The following is a 21,761-nucleotide window of genomic DNA, read 5'->3' as shown; positions in this document are numbered from 1 at the left end:
AAACCTGTGAAACCTAATAGCTTCTTCTTCTGTCACATCAATATGACACTAATCAATACGTCTTCATTCAGCCTGAGCCAGCACATTGAAAGTTCAGTATCTGGGCTGCTGTATTCACAGAAGAAATCACAAGCAAAATCAACCATGCTACAAAAATAATGGGGAGGAAAAAATTTACTACAGCAGAAATTGGATGGTATAGCTTTCCACTCCAAACAAAACATCTGCTGTTAATAACGTAGTTCGTAATAGTATACACTATTATGGAGATTGCTACCTTCAAAGACTGCATAAGTAACCTATATTATTTCTTAAATTCAGATTATCTGTGCATACAGACATTTCGTATAAGATTGCATACAGCTGGTTTTGCATGTTGAATCAACCTGCTAAGAACATGTTACAGTAGTATTTGGAGACAAAAACAAATCGGATACACAGTATTACCAGCTAGACAAATGGAAACAGTACCTTTGAAAAGCCCTTAACTTTGCAACAGTTTTAGAAATGAATGCATGTAACCATAGGAAAAGATGTTGCAAAATTTTTATCAGTGAGCTCTGTTTGGTTACATTACACAAAGCTAGTAACACTTTAAAAGTACTTCTTTTCATGAAGACAAGGCAGTCATAACTTCTCCTGACAGAGACGAAAATCCTGTTTCAAGCTTCTGATAGAATCATAGAATCACTCAGGTTAGAAAAGACCTTAAAAATCACTGAGTCCAACCACGACCTAACCATACTACCTTAACTCTACCAACCCTCTGCTAAGTCATGTCCCTGAGCACAACATACTGATGGTTTTTAAACGCATCCAAGGATGGTGACTCAACCACCCCCTGGGGAGCCTTTTCCTGTGCTTAACAACCCTTTCCATAACTAAGCTTTTTTTGATATCCAACCCTACACTTCCCTTGGTGCAAGAGTGCTTGAGTGTTCTTTCCAGGTTTGTTTGTTTGTTTAGTAACTGGAAGCACTAGAAAAGCTCTCTCGTATGGTTTTCTACCCTCCTTATAAGTATTGTTTCAGAAAAACAGTAGTTCTGTCCTCACCATGTCATAGAAAATCCAAATGAGATTTACAAAAACATTTTGAACACATGCACACAACTTTTTTCCAATTGTAACAAGCCACAACACAGCATTCTGACATTTAAAAAGATCCCCTAAACTTTTCCCTTCTTATTTAAAATAGCATTAACTTCCAAAGTTCACTTCCTCTTGACTCAAGAAGTTAAATGGTTTGGCTGCTGAACTGAAAAGCCAGCCCTCAGATAGATGTACATCTCTGAGCCTTTTGTGCTGGCACACTGCCATAGCCTCTTTTCCTGACTTGTGAGGCACATCCTCACAGTGCAGATACTTCTGTTTGATACTCACATCCAGCCTGTCAAAATCCAGTGGCTAAATGACCCCAAGCACAAAGCCAGTTCTGGCTTTTTCTCTATTCCTCAAATAATCCCCAAGTACTTTTCTCAAGGCAGCACAAGTGAGGAAACCTATTTGATAGTTAACTTTAGTTACAGTCAAGATAATAGAAGCTCCACAAACCAATCTCACACATATTTTCTATCTTCTTAAGTACAGAGGCTTAGAAATTGACAACAGAATAATTCCACATACAAAAATCTTCCTTCTCTTTGGGAATCAAACGGACTAGATAGGCTGAGTTTTGTGCTGGATTATTTCTTAGGGAGAGGATGGGATGGAGTAGGGATGCAGCAAAATACTCAAAAAATTAACAAGAAAAGAAATTGAAAAATGCATCAGAATTCAGCAAATAGCAGAAATAAAGATATTTACATCTGCATTTTCAAACAACCATTCTTGTTTTCAATTTTTAGTTCAGTTTCATGTGAGGCATTAAATAACGTGAGCACTCAGAAGGTAATTCACAACTCTGATTTCTGTCTATAGAGAAGCACCTTCTTTAAAAAAAATAATTAACAAACAAAACAGAATAAGGAAGTTCCACATGCATTCCTCTTAACTGAATTGGAGAAAGAACTTGAGCAAGTGCTTCCTACTTCCCAGGACTATGTCTTAACCTATGTGCTCAATGATTTTTGGAAGAGTCTCTACATCTCTCCTTTCTTAAGTTGAACCATTTCCTGCAACACTCATGAAGCCACGCGTCATCCTGGAAGGTCAGTTTTTTAAATCATGGCTCCAATTACTTCACTATAGTTGCAATAATTTGTGACTAGATGCATATTCTGTACCTTGTTCTTTTTAAAATACTAAAGCATTAGGAAATAAAATGGCAAATGAAGCTAAAGTTGATAAATACAAAGGAGAATGTGATGAGAAGAATCCCCCATACACTCTATATCAGTATAATCAAACAGGAATAAAACAGACAAGAATAACATCCCCACTGGGAATTTTCATAACCGTATCATCTCAATTCTCTCTGTTGGACAACAAGCCAGACAAAATATCAGTGATTATTAGGAACAGCACACAATAGAAAGCCTAACAGCTTATACCACAGCAAAAACTCATGCTGTTTCCACGTCTTTAACAAAAGATACAGATCTGGTCTTCCTATCTCCTCTGACGGATGAGCTAGGAGATACAAGAGGTCAAAGAGAAGTCATAAGAATCCTAGGACAACTACAGAAAGAGTAGAAATGAAGAAAGAGTAAATAAATCTGGATTATTCGAGATGGAAGAATGGTGATTGAAGGAATACATGCTAAGGGTTTATAAAATAAATGTCATTTAAAAAAAAAGAATAGGGAATGACTTGCTATTTTGCAGTGAAAAATGATGGTGCACAACAATTTAATAAAAGAGCGGCCTGTAGCTTTCTCACTAAAGGAAAACACTTTCTTCCATCTCAAAAAAAAAAAAACAAAACCTCAAGTTAACTGTGGGAATTAATATTTCTGCAAGACAACAGGCAATACAACAATTAAAAAGAAGTCATTTGACAAATTCCTGGAAGGAATCATCATCCAAGATATTACTGCACAAATACTCTACCTTAAGAAGCGTTAAGCTGTAGATTGCTAAATGCCTTGACAACATACAAGCAGAGGAGCGTATCATAGAATTATAGAACCACCAAGGCTGGAAAAGATCTCCATGATCATCTAGCCCAACCACCCACCAACCACCAGTATTTCCCTAGTTAACCACGTTCCTTAATACAACATCTAAACATTTCTTGAATACCACCAGCTAATTCAATCACTTCCTGGGCATCCTGTTACAGCATCTGATCACTCACTGTGCATCACTGTGTGCCTCTCCCATTCTTGCATCTTCCCCTGTGCTACTAAAATATATTTTGAGGCCCAGTACTAGTATTTTCTTGTTACGCTATTTTTATGAGGGGAAAAAAAAAAAAAGAGTAATGGTTAAGTAACAAATTAAACTCTGGACAATGATACGTGAGCGTGGACTTTGCCAATTTTTCATAACTTGTTCCCTCTATAAAACTACAAATGTTCCAATTTCTCCTCTTCTTTTAGGGTGTGAACAGCGCATTGGTACATGGATACTTCCCAGTTTATTACAAATGATGAAGTTTCCTTTTCTCTAGTGCTTGAATTGAAAGCTTTGGTTTAAAAGAAAAGCTTTTTTTGCAGAACTAAAGAACTATAAGACAGACATCTGAGAAAAGAGAAATTGATTTTCCGTCAATTTATATCCCTGAATGGTTAATACAGAGATTGCACCTACGCTAAGACATCCTACATTCATAATAAATACAAAAAAACTTCCCTTATCCTATAATCTCTTCAGAATTGGAGTAAAAATAATCAGCAAAGGTAAACAAAGTCAGTACACAAAATAGCTTGCATGAACCTAAGTTTTCCTCTCACTGCAGACCAATCCGTAACTACTGTTGGAGCTCAGAATTGTTAAATACTTGAAAAGAAGATAAAATTACCACTTGTCTACACAGTCTCTCCTGCCAAGGCAAAATGTTTTGTCCTGCTGTCATCCTTTGTTTCACAGTCAGTATAAACAGTTCCCCCACTGGTAAGTATTCTAACCCTGTGGTGTTTAGTTTTTTATTGGCTTGAATTACTTATCATTCCTTTCTCTGCAACACATAAAAGTAAAAATGTGTAATGGAAAGGGGCCAGTAAAATCATTGAAGCTCAAAGTACCCCTTGCAAACATTAAACCAATCTGGAGATTTCCTCTTTGACATGTTATCTAGTTTTCCTTGAGTTATTTAATAGAGCATTCCTGTTCATGCCCTATGTAATTTATACCATACATTAACTCACTGAAAAACAAAATCAAACCAATTCTACTTAACTGCCATTAGTCTTGCCATCACCTCATCCAGGCTCATAATCCTTTGCTCTTCAATATAATACTTTTGCCTTCGTATTGCCTTCTCTCTTCTTTTCTATATTATGAACACTTTAAAAAATGCTCTCTGGTCGTATTCCCCCTTTTGAATTTCAGCCTTCTCAAGCAACTTGTACCACTTCTAATATCACAGTCACTTTTTCTTCTATAGAAGGATATTTTATTTCAGATTCAACAAATCAATCAAGAAAAATGCAATTTCTCCCCATCTTATCTTCTTTTTTCAGGTTTACTGCAGATGAAAATTTCAAGTACACTTCACAGAAGTGCAGTGATGTGCCCACAGCTATCTTGTTACACAGATAATTATAAGTGTGGCTTAACAACGACTCAGTATGCTTGCTTTTGCACACTTCAATTTTACTGATTGTCATTCCAAACTTGAATTGAACATTCAGTTTAAAGAATACATTACTACTTTCTTTCCTTGAACTTTCATTTCACTGTTTTGGTGCTTTTCTGAAAAGATTCCTTCCTACTTCACATGAAGCTCACCAGTTCTGCTTCCTTAACAATCCTAACATGAAGCTTACTGTACGATTTTCTATTCAGAATTTTTACTTTAAGGCTGATCCATTCTGGTACTTGGTTATCTCCTCTTCCAGAAGATAATATCAGCTTGATGGAACATATTAGTTTACCCTGTCAGCCCCAATCTGTTGGAGAAAAAAAATATAAGAAAACAAAAATACCAAGACAACAGCAATTATCTCAAGAACCATTCTCGATAGGCACAAAGATACTTGTGGTTTAGTGTAATCCACTTGCAAAACAGACTATAGTCATTCTTTCGGATTATAGATAAGCAAAATTAAACCTGATCACATCATCAAGGGAATGAATCACATCTTCCCTGATCCATCAATCTTTTCCAGGAATAGCACGTTGCTGGGAGTGGGAGAGGGAAAAGAGAAGTACGACCATGTCTCTTGGTGTTCTTGCTGCAGCATCAGTGACAGACGTGCATCAGATCTCCTCTGCACTGCAAAGTTCGAGTCCAACTTCTTGCCATTAGAGGACCACTTCAAATGCTTGGAATTCAATAATTCTTTGAATTTTTAATGCTCCAGAGTAATTCCATGAGTTCTTTTAGGCATGTGATGAATCCTACCAAGTTTCAGGAAATAAACACCAGGTGCCAAAGCCCTGAAAGTCTGGAGAGCTGGAAGCGCAGGATGTACAAGGACACCAAATTGACATGTGCAGGAAACAGATTTGTAGGTACCTGACCCATTGATTTCTGTTAATTTCCTGAGAACTCAGCTGAGCTTCATCACTTGCTTCCATTGGGCATCTGCTTAGTCAGCTGACCAGAAAGCTGTATTTTCTCTAAAAATAGTTCATCTTGATTATTAGAAGTCCTAATGGTGCAAATGTCTTAGGGAGCAGAGTATCTTCAATAAGATGACAGTTTGCACCTACCACATACTGTTTTGCACATACACTATTTCCTCTTTTTTTTCTTCTACAGCAATAGTAGCTGTACAGAGTGTTCACTTTAAGGAACAAACACTCTCCTCCTGTCATGAAGCATGTTTTAACATATTGTGATTGAAGGAATACATGCTCCATACATGTTCCAGTCTGGAAATATCAATATGCCATTACATTTCTACTTAATCATTTATCTTTAATATAATTGCTCCATAATATGACCAAACCTAAACATGAGGTAAGCCTCTCTCGTCTGTCTGTTACACCAAAAAAAAAATTTGGTGAACTTCTCAAAATAGCCAGTTGGCTTGGCCTAAATGAAACCAACCTGTGCTTCCTCAATCAACTCTTTCAATGTCAGTAGATCACTCTGTTTTTTTAATTGTAAAAGTGTCACTGATAATAACAAGAGTAATAAAGAAATAAAAAGTGTCACCAGGGTATAATTCTTTCTGTTGCAAAGTTCACATACTTAGAGGTCAAGTATTTGAGGTATTCCTAGGAAAAACAAAACTTGTGATGTATTACTTTAGGCAACCACATTGGATGAAAACATGAGAGAAAGGTCAAAGACTTTCCTGGAATGGCATTAAGAAATATTTGAAGCGCATGAAAGCAAACAGTAAAAAGAAAGTGGAAAAGGTGTGGGCAGGTTCTCACATAGAAAAATGAAAAACCTCAAGAAAGAAAAGTCTGTAAATCTAAAATCCAAATATATCTTAACCATGTCTACAGTCAGCTAAAAAGTTGACACTGTCCAATCTTTTACTTGAAGAGTCCAATTATATTTCCTTTACCAAATCATTTGAAAAAAAGAACCATTGTTTCTAAGAAAATAGACTTTACCACCTTTATTGACATGTGCAACCTAACAGCCTTTTCTCTGCTTCACAGACAAAAGTAACAACCAGCAGGTAGTAAACAAAAGCTAGGTAAGTTAAATCACACTGCAGAAATTCTAATAGGTACCTTTGGTGCAAAACTAAGCAAAAAACATAAACAAATAAAAAAAATCAACTGAGGACTGCAGCAGTCAGAGAAATGAGTTAACTGCAAGATGTGTGAGTTACACTGCTTTTAGATAGCCAATGCAGAGTTGAGAGGTGTGGAAAAGTTGGTGAGACTCTCCCCTGCACAGCCTGAGAGATGCAAATTATCAGTACTGCCTTACTGCAAAGCAATGCTGACTCAGTCATATTTTCAGGTGTGGGAACACAAGTCACAGAATCACAGAACGGCCAGGGTTGGAAGGGACCTCAAAGGATCATGAATCTCCAACCCCCCTGCCACATGCAGGGCCACCAACCTCCACGTTTAATGCTAAACCAGGCTGCTCAGGGCCCAATCCAACCTGGCCTTGAACGCCTCCAGGGATGGGGCATCTAAACCTCTCTGGGCAGCCTGTTCCAGTACCTCACCACTCTCTGGGTAAAGAATTTCCCCCTGATGTCCGACCTAAATCTTCCTCCCTCCACTTAAAACCATTTCCCCTAGTCGTACACATATCAACCCTTTCAAAGAGTTGATTCCCCTCCTGTCTGTAGGCTCCCTTTAGGTATTGAAAGGCTACAGTGAGGTCACCCTGCAGCCTTCTTTTCTCCAGGCTGAACAAGTCCAGCTCCCTCAGCCTGTCCTCATAGGGGAGGTGCTCCAGTCCCCTGATCATCCTAGTGGGTCTCCTCTGGACCCTCTCCAACAGCTCCCTGTCTTTTTTGTACTGCGGGCTTGCATTCAGAGCGTGAATGATGGGACTTCACAGGCAGCAGTCAAGGAGCTCAAGAGCTAAAGTTTGATCACCTTGCTTCTAATAATAGGTTAATGTCGCTATTGGAACAACTAGAAGAAAAATATCTTTGCAGAAACACTGAAAGAAGTTAGCACACAAGTTTTTTTTTGTTGCTTTTTATTTTTTTGAATTTCATTTTCTTTTCCAGAATTGTCTACTTTATCAGCTTCTTAGAATACATGCAAGGTACGTGCAATACATGTACCTAAGAAAAAGCAAAATGGAGATAAACATCACAGACAAGGACTCTGGCTTATGTACTATGAAAACGCAGCATTCCATTAATGTCATCCAAGTTGCCTGAATTTATTCAGGAGCTGAGCATGAGTTGTTGCTTCATTTACTAAGGTTGGGAAAACTGTGCTTATTTTCTTGAATCTTTATATTCATACACAGCAGAAATCACAAGAGTTGGTTTGAGAACACTGGAAGATGACCTGCTTTTTTCTCCCTTTATACATTCTCTCTTGCTTTCCCTGCTCTGAGGGAAGGGAAGTTCTCTAGAAAGTGTCAAAAAGACATAGAAATACAGAGGAGGTTCCTGGCTGGTTTTCAAGAGGAATACCATACACTGTGGGAAGATGCAAACCTTCAAATGAAATAACATGCAAGATTTCTTCTCCTCTGTAACATAGTGCAGACAGAAGTTGCATGTATTCAAAGGAAGGACTATGCCACCACTCCATCTACAGAAAAAAAACCTAACAAAGCAAAACCCACTGCTACTGTACCTACTTCTCTGGAAGTACCTGGTGGCCATCATGAATTACTGCTCTACACACTGCCAAACAGCTGCTCCTTCCTATCCACAATATGGAAGGGGAAAATATCACCATGTCCTGGTGGTGCAACTAATTTATTGCCAGCTTGATCAGTTAGCATGTCTTCTTTTATATAAGACAAGCAAGGCAACTAGTCCAAGATAAGTGGAAAGCCAAAGAATAAATTGCTAGTCAAGACATCTCTATACCTGCTGTCACACAAAGTCAGAGTGAAGTTCAAAGAAAGCATTAGAAATAACGAGACTGCAGCCTTAATTTTTAAGTCAAAGGAAAGTTCTTGGTTTATTCATATCTCCCTTCAAAAGCAGCTGCCTTTTAAACTACGTTTTAAAAAAGAACACCACAAACAAACAATTTATATTACCACGATGTAAAATGTAAAAATAAATGTATGTAAAAGTAATGTAAAAATGTAAAAAAAAACCTGAGATTTTCCCATGCATCGTGGGGAAAAAAAAAAAACCCAACACATTTTAGAGCTAATTCGCGTTAGCTAATAAAATAGAGCAGATAATCAATATAGTACACCAGCCCTGACTTACTCAGGAAATAAGTAATCTAGTCTATAGACAGCTTTACAAAAAACATGCATAGCATTGACACTTTGCAGCAGTCTTCTTTGTGTACACAATCAAACACAGCTCCATGTGGTTCGTGGGAACTACCACAACAAAAGGAACAGAAAGACAATACAACACTCAAACATATAGCAGGATGTATCATCTATGTTACAAAGAATTCTAATATGCTTGGTAATTTCATGTAAGATTTAAATTTGATTATGTTGTAATCCATTTATTTGTGGAAAAAATAAAAAAAAAACTGTGAGAATTGAAAATGTTTTTTTTTCTTTCTGTTATTTATTATTTTAAGTAATTCAAACAAAGTTAGCATGATCACTCAACACTATGCGCCCCCCGCCCCCGCCCCCCCCCCCCCCCCCATTGGACATGGTTCCTATTTTATGAGCCTTGAATCAAAGTCTAAGCCTATGAGAGGATATTGGTTAGGAGCTAATTTTGTACTTAAGTCCTGCTGCTTTCTCAGATGATAAAGGGAATGTGTAAAGTTGATTTTTGAGAGATTTCTACTATCACTCTTCATCATTTTTACTACACTCTTAGGCACTTCTAAGCAATTTTGACTTGAAAAAATGTACTTTAACTTGATTCATGGAAATTTGTCTCAGTTTAGTTCACAAGCCCGTTATAGGGAATTTTCTCTTTACCTTGCTAGTAAAGAATCCAGAAAAAAAAGAAAAACTTCAATTACTACTATGTAATGGCATCAACTGGAATGACAAACTCAAAGCATTTGGCAGTACAAGTACACAAGTAAACGAGTAAGAAAAAGGACAGGAACAAATACTGTAAATGTTACAGATGTGGTCCAGGATACAAAACAGTTTTCCAAAGATTATTGCAGAATGGTAACGGAAAAGCTGAAAATTCAAACCTCAGTCTTCACATAGTGACATCCCTCCTCTTAGGAGAAGTAGGGAGAGCACACACTCTGCCAAGAACAATGACACAAACACATATACAGGAACACACACACATCTGGGGAGGACAGTAGAGAAACGCACGTATTTTCCTTAGAGCACTCCTTAAAATTTCTTTAAGAACTGTGTACAGAGGACAATAAGAACTCTCAATGACAACCTCTCTAGCAAGCCAGCACTTCCAAATTCAACTCGGCATCTCAGTAGGAAGAAATCTGCCTTTCTGCATGTATCAACACATCCCTCTTAATCAGGAAAGGCGAATAGATTTCTCTATTTTCTATAATTCTGCAAACATGCCTTCTAGCACTTAACACTGCAGGATAATCCTGTTCCAATTCCAGCTATGAATTATTAAAGAGACAAATATTTGAAACTATTTAGGAAAGAAATAAACTCCTAACTATTCTGAGTAAACTTTTTGTAATCTCTTTAAAATTACCCCTAAATAGCTCCTCCACCAAGATGATCAAAGGTCACTAGTACATTGCAAAGCACATTTTTATGAGATAACTTCCATTATAATTGCAAAAATGATTCCAGCCACAATTTAGGCATAGGATCCAATTATCCATTTCATTTTACATCTCATGGGCTAGATCATTTATCATGTTTCATGATAATGATCTGAAGGCACATGGAAAGTGATTTCTGGAGGTAACAAATTATCTACCATATTAGCATAGCTTACAAGGTCCTGTCAACAAGTACTATGCATAAATATCAGGTAATTAAATTTACAGTGTGCAGGAGCATCTGATATGTTACTTGTTTTTCTAGTAACTGCCAAAAAATACAGGTTACTAAATTCAACATACCAGTTTAGTTGCTTAAGTACAGTAATTTAGCTCCTCATAATGCATCAGGAATCGTTACGCCCTTAGAACATCAACAAGAAGAGAGCAAGCTCAGGATCTGGAGATGAATCTCTCATCATATGGCATTACTGCTTCTTGCCATCAAGGCATTCATCATGTCTGTGAGACAGCTTGGAATGATAGCACTGGACCCTCACATTACCTCTCCTTGGACTCAGTCTCATCCATCTTTTGCATCATTCTCCATTTGTGTCTGAGTATCATCTTCCTGCTGCAAAACTGAGTGTGAACCTGTAATGCCTTTAACCTGCAGTGCCACTCTAATAGTAATTGATTTCCTTTTATTGTAGAGACAGTGCTGAGTGAGACCACAGACGGTAGCAGAAGCCAGGAGATGGTCAGAACAGCAGTGCACCACAGATATTCTCTGTCTTTCAGCACTATGACCTATTTTCAAGGAAGTATTGCTATAATTTCATAGACAGCTATTTTATACAGCATATAAATTTACCAATATATAAAATTGGTATAGGGATATGTATGCAATTTGTGTTCCCAGTTCAGTTGCAATTTAATAGCAAGATTGCCTCAAATGCAGGTGAAAATTAATGTCAGCGGCGGCTTCACTTTTCATTTTTGTTAACTGATTCCATGTTAGAACACTATTAGATTTTTAAATATGTACTAGAGCACACAGGTGTGGCTGCCTTCAAAAAGGAACTTAGATTAACTCTACATTGATCATGGCAAGACATCACTAGCATGATGACTTGTGTACCATAAACCACCCAAGACTAAGCGTTTTAATTCAGCTTCATCTGAATGCTGCTATAAAAGTTTAATAAATCAAAATGATCAAAATGCCCCCGGTGGCAGGTTGGGATTCAGTTTCCAATTCAAATTCCCTTTAATATATGGCTTCTCTGACATCCTGCATTTTCTGCCATCTATGTTGAATTCCAAATGTACTCCTTTTCATCATTACCATGCATCTACTCATCGGCACACTGTTTAACAGCCCTGCAAAAAACACAGAGATGTCAAACCTAGAGGGGCTTTCCCTTTCCCCAGATTGCAAAAAGATGGCAGGTAAGGGAACTTTGTCTTCCATTAAGTAAATATTTTCTTAACCTCCCCGCTAACATCAGTGGCATTTAAACTGAGACAGACCAACCCATGCTGCAGTATTCAGATGAAAGTTTTGATTTAAATAAATGGACAGACATGGCAGCTGCTGGAAGTGGAATTAACCAAGTGAAATACAGCACTGATGTGTGGGGCAGTCTGGAGTCATTTTAATTAAGTTGAGAAAAAATCATGTTACCTGCAGATGATCTTCATCATTGCACTTGAATACAATTGCAGACATGAAAAAAATAAATAAATCAAACCTCTCATTTCCTCCCCGAAGCCACACTGGCTGATAAGTTTTTCCTCATCTCCTTCTCTCTTTCACACTGGCTCCTCCACAGTCCAAAGATAACTAGGGTTCTCACCCTTGCAAATTTTTAATTTTTCAAATATTTTCTTAGCTGCTTGGATTCACCTGCTTCTCCAGTAAGGAGGCATATGACAAAATCACAGATGGATAGGATAACATCCACAAAGCAAGACAATTCTTAGGAACCATTAAAATCACCTCTCTGTTATCACTGGCACACAATTTTCACATGGGCTGAGCAAGACCACATCCTATCTTGCTTTTGATGGATTATGCAGAGCATGCAATGCACAGCTGATGCTGCCTGTAAGAGAACTGATAGTACCTGATCTGTCGCACAGGCAGAAAGCCCCAGCTGAACACTACCTGCAGCCAGCATTAAGCCTGCTGGCACAGAGCTCACTTTTCTGCAACTGTGGTCTGCTGGCCAAGCTCTCACCTCAGTACTTCACATTATTGGCCTTCAGCATTTTTGACTGCGTAGTACAGACCCGTAAAGCTGTGTTTATTTGACTGCCGAATTATAGCAAGGTTTCCACAAGATCCAACAGGAGTAACAGCTCAGTGCCTGTCATTCACAACCACCATTGCTCTGACTCCTCTGTGAGCCAGTACAACTCACTCATAGCACAGAGCGGTAGCACAGCCAGCAGTTTCTTGCCTGTTTTGCACATTGAACCAGCCTATGCAGAACTACAAACCTAACTTTAAAAGTGCTTCCTCTGAGTCAGCCTGGCTGCCCAATTCACTTCACTGCAGCAGGAATGGCTCTCTGCACTGGCGCACAAAACAAGGGCAGAGGGGAGGAACAGATGGAAGTGTTTCTTTCAGCAGCAGCAGCACTCTTTAATGTAAATCTGTGTCTGGTATCTGAGAATTTTTTCATGAAATGCCTGGTAAACTGTTATTACATATTTAAGATATATTCTTGAAATAGTTTCCCTGCCTAGCAGGCTGGAATCTAAACTAAAACAGCTGAGAATTCGCCAATTGCATCATAGCTTTATGAAATCAGCATGAAATATTTTTTTTAAAACCAGACATGTAATTCAATTCAGTTCAGATCTTGTAAAATAAAATTGGAATCGGAAATACCACAGTCAAGTTTCAGTTGCCCCATTTCACGTTGGCAATTCCCCTTAGCAATCCCCTATTTCTTACAAGTTATTTATAATATGTTGACACAAATCAAAATAATAATAATAATAAAAAATTCTGTCTGAACACAATACTTATTTTTTAATTTTTTTTTATCTATTCCTCACCACAAGGGTTGTTGAACACAGAAACAGGCTGCCTAGGGAAGCTGTGGAGTCTGGCCTCCAAAACATTCAGAACACAGCTAGTCACATTCAAGGGCAACTTGGTCAAGCTACGCTGCCTAAGTGCTGGACTGCATGACTTCCAGAGACACCTTCCCACTCCAGTTATTCTGTGATACATAAGACAAACATAAATGCAATCAACAGTACTGGAATAAGCTGCTGCCTGATTCTGTGAACTGAAGAAGGAAGCTGATGGGCAATTCAGAGATTCACTTTGTAAACACATTGTTGTTTAAGAGTTTATGTACATAGCCAAAGACAACCTTTGGAAACCAATCAGGCACACTACGTGATTCATTATGAAAGCGGGATGTGACTTAATAGCACACAGAAGTTTTGTACCTAATAAACGCACAGAAAAAAAGAAACCCAAACAACTATTTGTAGTTATAAAAGAGACTAAATAGCTAGAAATGCATTTGCTTCAAATTTGCATAAGATAAATCAAGAATAATAACCAAAATCAAGAAAAATAACCATGACTGGTAAACATCAATCTGGCTCACAACCAGCATCCCTAGTCTTCTTCCCTTTCTCACTTTGCCCTGCTGGTTTCCGTTCAGAGATATGAGGGAGAAGATTTCTCATCACAGTTACCACTGAGGAGTGTGTGGAAGAGAGAGAACATGAAAGGACTTGCACAGGGTTGGTGTCACAGTTTTATGATTTTTGGTTTTCAATATTCCACATCATAACATCATGTGGGGCACTGGGAGTTTAACTGTTAATGCTCAAGTTCTGGGTACCTGCCAAGAAGAGAAGAAGAACCCAGGGGACTTTGAGGTCATGGAGAAGAGATACAACTCCTGGCAAGGTCATCTGATGCTCTTTTTCTTCTGCTCTTCTTCACTGTCTCTCCTCCCGTCTCCCTCCTGCTCAACTGGACTGCGCATCTCCCCTCAGTTTTATGGTGAGGCCTATCCACCTTTTGGACATTCTATCTCTCATTATGTTTGATTTATTAGCTTCAATGCTAATTGTATTGTGGTGTGTTATCTTGCATTCAGATACCATATTTAGTAAATTAGTTTGTTTCTCCTCAGATTGTTGCTGCTGTTTTTAATTATTTTGGGGTCCCCTGTCCCCTTTTTCCAGAGACACAGATTTTGCAAAATCCCTCTGCCCCACTGGTCACGGAACTGGGCCGAACCAGCCTCTAAACTGTTGACAGTTGTTTACCCATGTGCTCTTCGTAGAGGCCAGGTGAAGAATGTATGAAATGGGAGAACAACTGCATGGACTAGCAAAACTAAGTGCCACACAGCATTAGTGCCCACCACAAAGACTGAGAAAAAGCAGACAATGAAAATCATATAGACAATATCCCTTGTACAAAGCTAATTAAGTAGATTTAATCTCCCAGGAATGTTTTCTCCTTGTGAGAGCTTGTCCAGGAAGAAAACGAGATTTGTGGGGGCTTGGGATATATATATATATTTTTTTTTTTTACACTTTTGCAACTCTTTCTATTCTGTTGCAGTAGAAAAATAGGAGACTAAGTGCAGTTGGAAACAATAAATCAAATGGTTTACAGAATGCACAAGGTGAGCACAGGAAAAATGCAACAGATTTGTTTCAGGCATTTTGAGCTTGGTTAGGAGATGAACTAATAAAAACAATGATTAAAAATAGTTAGCTTAATCAATTTGTATCAACTGCTATTTGGTATTTTGTGCGTTCTCTGCCTGCCTCTGTCCTTCGTTGCCAACAATTTTCTCCATAAGTGAGAAACTAAGGCATGACACTCACAACCAAGCTGAGAGGGCACCATCCCTTGCTGAAACACAAGGCATCTGAAACAGAAAATCCTGGAAGGCAAAATCCTAAGGCAGCGAGTCATGTCTCTACATCTGCTTTTGTCTGACACTGCTCCCAGCAGTGGGCAGGACATGGGGCTACAGGGCTTTGGCTCTGAGCCAGATCTGCCACCTTAAAGTTCACAGAATGCAATAAGGCATGTAACAGCCCAAAAGAGACCTAATGAGAATGTTATTCTGGCCTATGTCAAGTAGTACAAAATTTGTCTCTTGAGATAAAAGCAAAACATGTATTGTACCTTACATGTTTCAGATCTACAAAGACCAAATCAGAGAACTACAACAAAGCAATAATGCACATAAAAAGAATTTCAAGAGGATTATAAAGAGACAGAAGCACTCTCCACCCAAACTAAGTCAAACATTGCAATGGAGCAATTAGATGGGCAGTGTCCAGGACAGCAAACATTACAAATGAATCTTAGTCAAAAATGCAAGGTTTTGCTTTTTCTGTTAGTGCAACATAAAAAAAAATAAAATCATACACACATGGAAAGACTTCAGAACAAGAACACATCATGCCCCCCCCCCAAAAAAAAGAAAATGAGAAAAAAAAAAAAAAAAGAAAGACTTGCTGCTATCAAAATGACTGTTGCAAAGCCCTTTTATATGTCAAATATAGCTCTGCACAGCCAGGATTGCTCAACACGGAACTTGAACCTGTTCCAAATACTGTGCATTTCTGCCAGCTCCTGAGAATCTACACCTTTTTGGCTTGTTTTTTAAATCCAGTTAAAACTATTTTGTTTCTTCACAAAAAGTGATTTCCCTGCAACTTTCTGAAGTGGGCAATGCACTTAATAATTACATAACTGAAGAGAAATGTTGCCTTAGAGGAGGAGATGAGCAGAGCCTGCTGCACATAAGACTTGCCTCATGAGAAAGAGATGCTGCAACCCATTCTGGTATGGCTGATCTATGTAGGAAAAGCTTATGACTCCTTTCTGGCTCAGTCTATTAATTATGAACACTTAGAGGAATTACTGAGGTATTTTCCTACGTATTTGCTGCATTCTTCATATCTAAAGAAGGTATTTGCCTTCACAGTGACAGCACACCTGCTACAAGAAATAGGACTGACAGTAAGAAATTTCTCTATTTAAAGAGGGCAAAAAATCTTTACACAGCAGAGAACTTAAAAGCAGAAGCTGTCACAAAATGAGCAATTGCATCTTTCCCTCTTTGAAGGATGCTTACAACCTAAATATACACCCCAAAATACACTTTGTGTTTTACTAGTGAAGTTTGGAAGAACTTGACAAAATCATTGCATTATTTTTTTCTACTGCTGTGAAGTCATCTAGACATTATCCTCCGCTTCTCCTGTAAGGATACAGCTGAAAGAGAAGTAATATGGTATACTAAGTAAAGCTTGGGATATAAAGTAGCTTTGAAGAAGGGTTAAGGGTCCAAAACAGCAACAATATTAATATTTGTATTCCAGGAATGCACCTTGTAGCAGCTACACACAGCTTTTTCCAACTCACGACCACTAAAAAGCCTGCATACTCCTACAGAAGCTCGGCAATGCTCCAAAGGGGCACTAAGCCAATATAACAATGCCCAGCAATGCAATGTAGAATCTCACTCTCTATTTTCTCCTCTGCTCTGAAATGCAGCGAATGCAGAGAAGCATACACCCAAAGCCCTGTTACATATCACCACTGTCTCATGGAGATTGTATTTCTCAACATATTGCAATATATCACTAAAAATCTGATTTTTCTTGCATTTATGGAAGTGATGGTGGGAGATACAACCAGAGGGGAAGTAAAATCTATCATTTAGCCAGACATCTTAATACTGGAGGACAGAGATAAGTATCATTTTGCAAAATTGGTACAAGAAGAGTTAACCTGTTTGCAAGCAGGCAGTCTATGAACATTCAGACAACATTATTTTCCTTAATCTGCCACCTAGCGCTCTCCTGTCATCAAACAGGAGTTTTATGTCCACCTAACATACTGAGTAAGTAAACCAGGTAGCAAAATTCAGGACACACATCAGCAACATGTTCTTTCATGCTGAAATTTCAGCAACGCTGAAATTTGGAAAGTGAATTTCAATTTTCTCAACTGGAAAGACTACAGTTTTCCTGTCAGAGAAAAAAGATAAATAATAATAATAAATAATACTCTCATGAGAAATATTTGCCAGGGGCAAACTCCATCTTTGAAGCATTCTGGCATCATGAGAAGATCAGCCAAATTGCTGGTTTTCCTATGTAAAATCCCTAAAGGGATTTCAGATGAGAAAGGCAGATGTATCAGTGCCAGAATTATTTCCACAAGAACTGCTCCTGATGGCAAACAATTCCAGCAAAGGGAACAAAGACAATTATCACAAATCCATACCCATACTCAAACCAAAGGATTTAGAAGAGAAACCACTTGCAAACCACATTTGCGAAGTCAGGTGAGCACAAGAAACAAATGCACAAATTTTCATATTAAAAAAAAAATCATACATGTAGATCAGTGTATCACAGCTCGTGGCTTCTGGAACAACAGTCAGAAGGCAGTAGAGGAAACCATCTCTTTTTTTTTCCTGTTGCTATTTTGGATTCTCTAGAGACATAAAGACAATTCCCTATTGAAACACTATAAATCAACACACAGGGCCCTCCTTACTTTGACTCCACCACAGAACTGCTGTTTGATTTGGAAGAAGAAATGATTAATAGAAAAAAAAACAAAACCCCACACTACATTTACCCAGTGAAAACATCAATATTTGTTATAACTTCAATAAAAGTTACAAACATAGCAAGTAGAACCAGACATACGGTGAAGATATTCACAGATAATACTTTTTTCTTTTTTTTCTTTTTTTTCTTTTTTTTTTTGATTTAATATTAGTCTACAGTTTCTTCAAATAGATGTTACAGAAGAAACTAATAGAAACTAATAAAGATACACTACACAAAATAATACGCAGTATATTTCCTGCTGATTTTGCAGTATTTAATAGTATATAAGTACAACTAGTCTGCTAACAGTATGAAGCTATTTCAAAGGCAAATACGCTCAGGAAGAAGTACAAGCACTACAAAAAATTCAATTCATTATTCTACCATTGGGGGGGCAGTTTTTAGGGGTTTTGTTGTTGCCCTTCTTGACAGCCATAGAAACACACAGCTGTATTGTGAAAGCAAAACAGGCAGAAGCAAAGATCATACCCATCTGGATCTTTCAGGCATACTGCAGCCAAAGAAACCAGTGGTTTCATTCATATGGTCCCTCCAGGAATGTCTGACAAATTAAATTGGGATTATTCTAGCAAGTTTGCAAACAAACCATGTATGAACAGAGCATTAGTTTCACCTCCTCCTGACTGATAGCCACTTTTAACACATATCAACCACTAAGAACTATATCACAACTGCCACAATGAAAACTGGCTTTCTTCTTGATGTAGAAGACCATTTTTCTGATAAATACCACCAACTTTAAACAAACACTCCAGTAGTTTGCTTTGTTGTTTTTAAACAGTTCTGAACAATGATACCACTTCTTCAGTTCTATGCTGAGTATTGAAAGGAGCAGAAAGACTGAGAGCACAATGCAATTGCTCTCAAAAGTAAATAAAAAGAAAAACCTAGTTTCTTCTTCTTCACTCCTACTTATACATCACACCTATTGCTACTCTCAATCCTGAAGACCTCAAGAAATTGTCTTTCCAGAAATTGCCAATTTACCAGTCATCCAAGGAAAATATAAATAGACTATTAATCTCATGAGCCTGTTCAAGAATACAAGTCAGCTAACTGTATTGACAGTGCCAGGCTTCCTGTAAAAGAAAGGGGAGAGTTTATTCTACACATATCTGAGAACAAGAGCAATGCCATAGATGCTATCTAAAAAAATAATAATATTAAAAAATATATCAATACAAGGCAGTCACTGAGCTGGAAGCTGAAGACCAGCCTCTAAACAAAGGTGAGACATCTGGAACTTGGCTTGGTAAAAATGATGCAATTGAATTACAGATCCTACTCTAGACTGATTTTTCTTCCAAAAAAATGATTCCAAGTAATTGAGTTGTCCTTTTCAGGATCTTTAAGCATATGCCATCCCTCTCAGGTAACTCCATTTTTAAGAAATTTTTAGAACTCAACTGAAAGCTATTCTACTGATAAAACTCACCATGAAATAAAGACGTTTCACTATGATGGATGCTATATAAGTGGAAACTTTTATTATCAAGACTGGCTTATGAAAGGCTCAACAGAAAAGTATCAGATGCTTCTATATTACTATCTATCCATTCTATCTGCACAGACATGGAACACGAAAAGATTTCAGTCGTGTAACTCCCAGATTCTGAGCTGCTGAGCAGCAAGGGCTGTTCTTCATTTCTCACTTTTGAGTAACCAATGCTGGCAATGAAGTTTGGCTTCAGCAGACCAAAGACCTTACCGTTACCCAAAATGATCTGGAAGCAATACTAAAGCCATGACAAAGTAAATTGTGTTTCATTGTATTTATTTTTTTTTTCCTCCTCTGGCTGTGAGAACACACAGATCAATACACTTCAGCATGAGAATTCTGCAGTGAAATTTTCATTTGTTACAAACAGCAACAAAAAGGCCCCAAGCATGCCCTGTCACTTTTAGTTTAGAAGGAAATGCACTAATAAACTCTTACCCCTGGGTCATCTTTGACAATGGGCAATACTATGCCAGCTCTTATTAAAGGCAATTCGTATCAGTGGCCCAAAAATTTCCTTTAAAATTATCATCTTTTGTATCCATGTAGCAGGATGTCAGCTTTAAAGTGCCACTGAGATATAGGACCTGTCATTTTGGTTAATTTTCAGTACAGTTTTAACACCAGGGTAGCCAATCCCTAAGGGTATGCTTTTTGGCTAACTAGATTTATTTAGTGGTTATCTAGACAAACAAGAAAATATATTACTGTATATTGCTTTTCAAATACAACAGCAAGCAATAAATCCTACTATAAAATATAAATCCCTGTTCTTTACCACGATGTCAAATAAATAAAAATGTTTTAGATAATTTTTTCATTTTTTAAAAATACAGATATAATATATATATCATATGTATATTGTTAATCTTGTTAACAATTATTGTTGTTAATCATAATATAGATATGTAATGTTAATCTTAAAATATCAAGACTTTATAGGTATTGTGTTCATAGCTATCAAGCTACGTTTCAAGGCATAAAGATGACATTCTCAATCAAATGACCCAAGCTATTCAGCAGGACAACATACTGCATTTAAAACAAAAGTACTACGAAGTTTGATATTATTACCTCTTTTTTTTTTTTTTTTTTTTTTTTTTTTTTTTTAGAGAGAGAGAAATAGAGTTTTAAACACTATTTTACTGCTCTATTATAACAGGAGAAAAAAAAAAGGAAAACTTCATTTACTGCATAAATACAGCTATTTGTCTCATTTTCCTGATAACACTGTATTAGGATGAAGATTGTTTCGCACTTCGGTAGACAAAAGGATACATCAGTAGGAAAAAAAAAAAAAAAAAAAAAAAAGTTAAAATATTGTCTAAAACCTCGTATGTTCCATGGAGTCTGTTTTTATTGATGTTATATAGAAGATATAAAACCTAGCTGACCTCAATCTGTTGGTCTTCCAAGAAAAAGACCTCTGCCAGAAAATGCCAGATATCAAATATGTTAGAGCATTTACTAGGCTATCTTTATTTCTATAAGCTGAGGATGAACTGGCTTTCCTTGCTCTGGTTCCAGACCCAATGGCTGATCTCAGATGAGAACTGAACAAACCTCCCGTGGCTGAAGCAATGAGTCAAGCAGGAGTCCTTCTTGTGCCCAACTCTGGCATACCTGGCCCAAACCAACCCCACTCTAAGCATCACAGACAGGCTTATGTATGCCCATATAACTTAGACCACACTTCAAAATGCTAAGTCTCAGAGCAAATGTAAGTGTCAGAAACAGACAATTACACAGGTGACACATTCAGGCAAGGAGAATTTTGATAACTTACTCCAGGCCAAACAACAAGTGAATTTGAGAATCAGAACCTGAAATTCTATATTCAATCATGTCTTTCACCAGTAGGATGACATAATACCAGAACACAAACAGAAGTAATAAAGCACCAACTCAGCATTCCTACACTTAATTCATGGTTTTGTTCCAATAGGCTCCTGAATGAACTGCAACAGAAAAGCATTTCTTCCTACTCCACAAGTTGGAAATCATTGCATAACATATCCATAGTACTTTCAGTCCCTGGATAGGTCAAGTTTAAAACTGTTTTTCTACACCTGTCTCCCAGAAGAGAAATGTATTATTTTACTGAACTGTCAGCCTGCTCAAGGCAGCAAATTAGAAAGGCAATGTGAGCTAACTAGAGTGGATTTTCTCAATTCTTGAAAAACATTTATGAAACATTAGGCAATTTTCACCTTAAATCCAACAATCTACAGAAAAAGCATATAGGATACTGCACACCTTGTAAGATCAGGGACTTTACACAGATGCATTCAATAGGAAGTACAAGAAATTTTG

The 21,761-nt window shown here is 37.6% G+C and overlaps 1 protein-coding gene across 1 annotated transcript in view; it reads right to left on the bottom strand.

The window, feature by feature from the left end:
• PTPRK (protein tyrosine phosphatase receptor type K) overlaps positions 1-21,761 on the bottom strand; it is a gene marked incomplete at both ends in the record, with an annotated part of 369,996 nt that overhangs the window by 146,851 nt on the left and 201,384 nt on the right. The gene's annotated exons all lie outside the window — the stretch shown is intronic.

Source organism: Tetrao urogallus (assembly GCF_951394365.1).
Source record: "Tetrao urogallus genome assembly, chromosome: 2".
Lineage (NCBI taxonomy): Eukaryota > Metazoa > Chordata > Aves > Galliformes > Phasianidae > Tetrao > Tetrao urogallus.
Note: the sequence above shows the minus strand (reverse complement) of the source record. Positions and strands in the feature narration are given on the sequence as shown.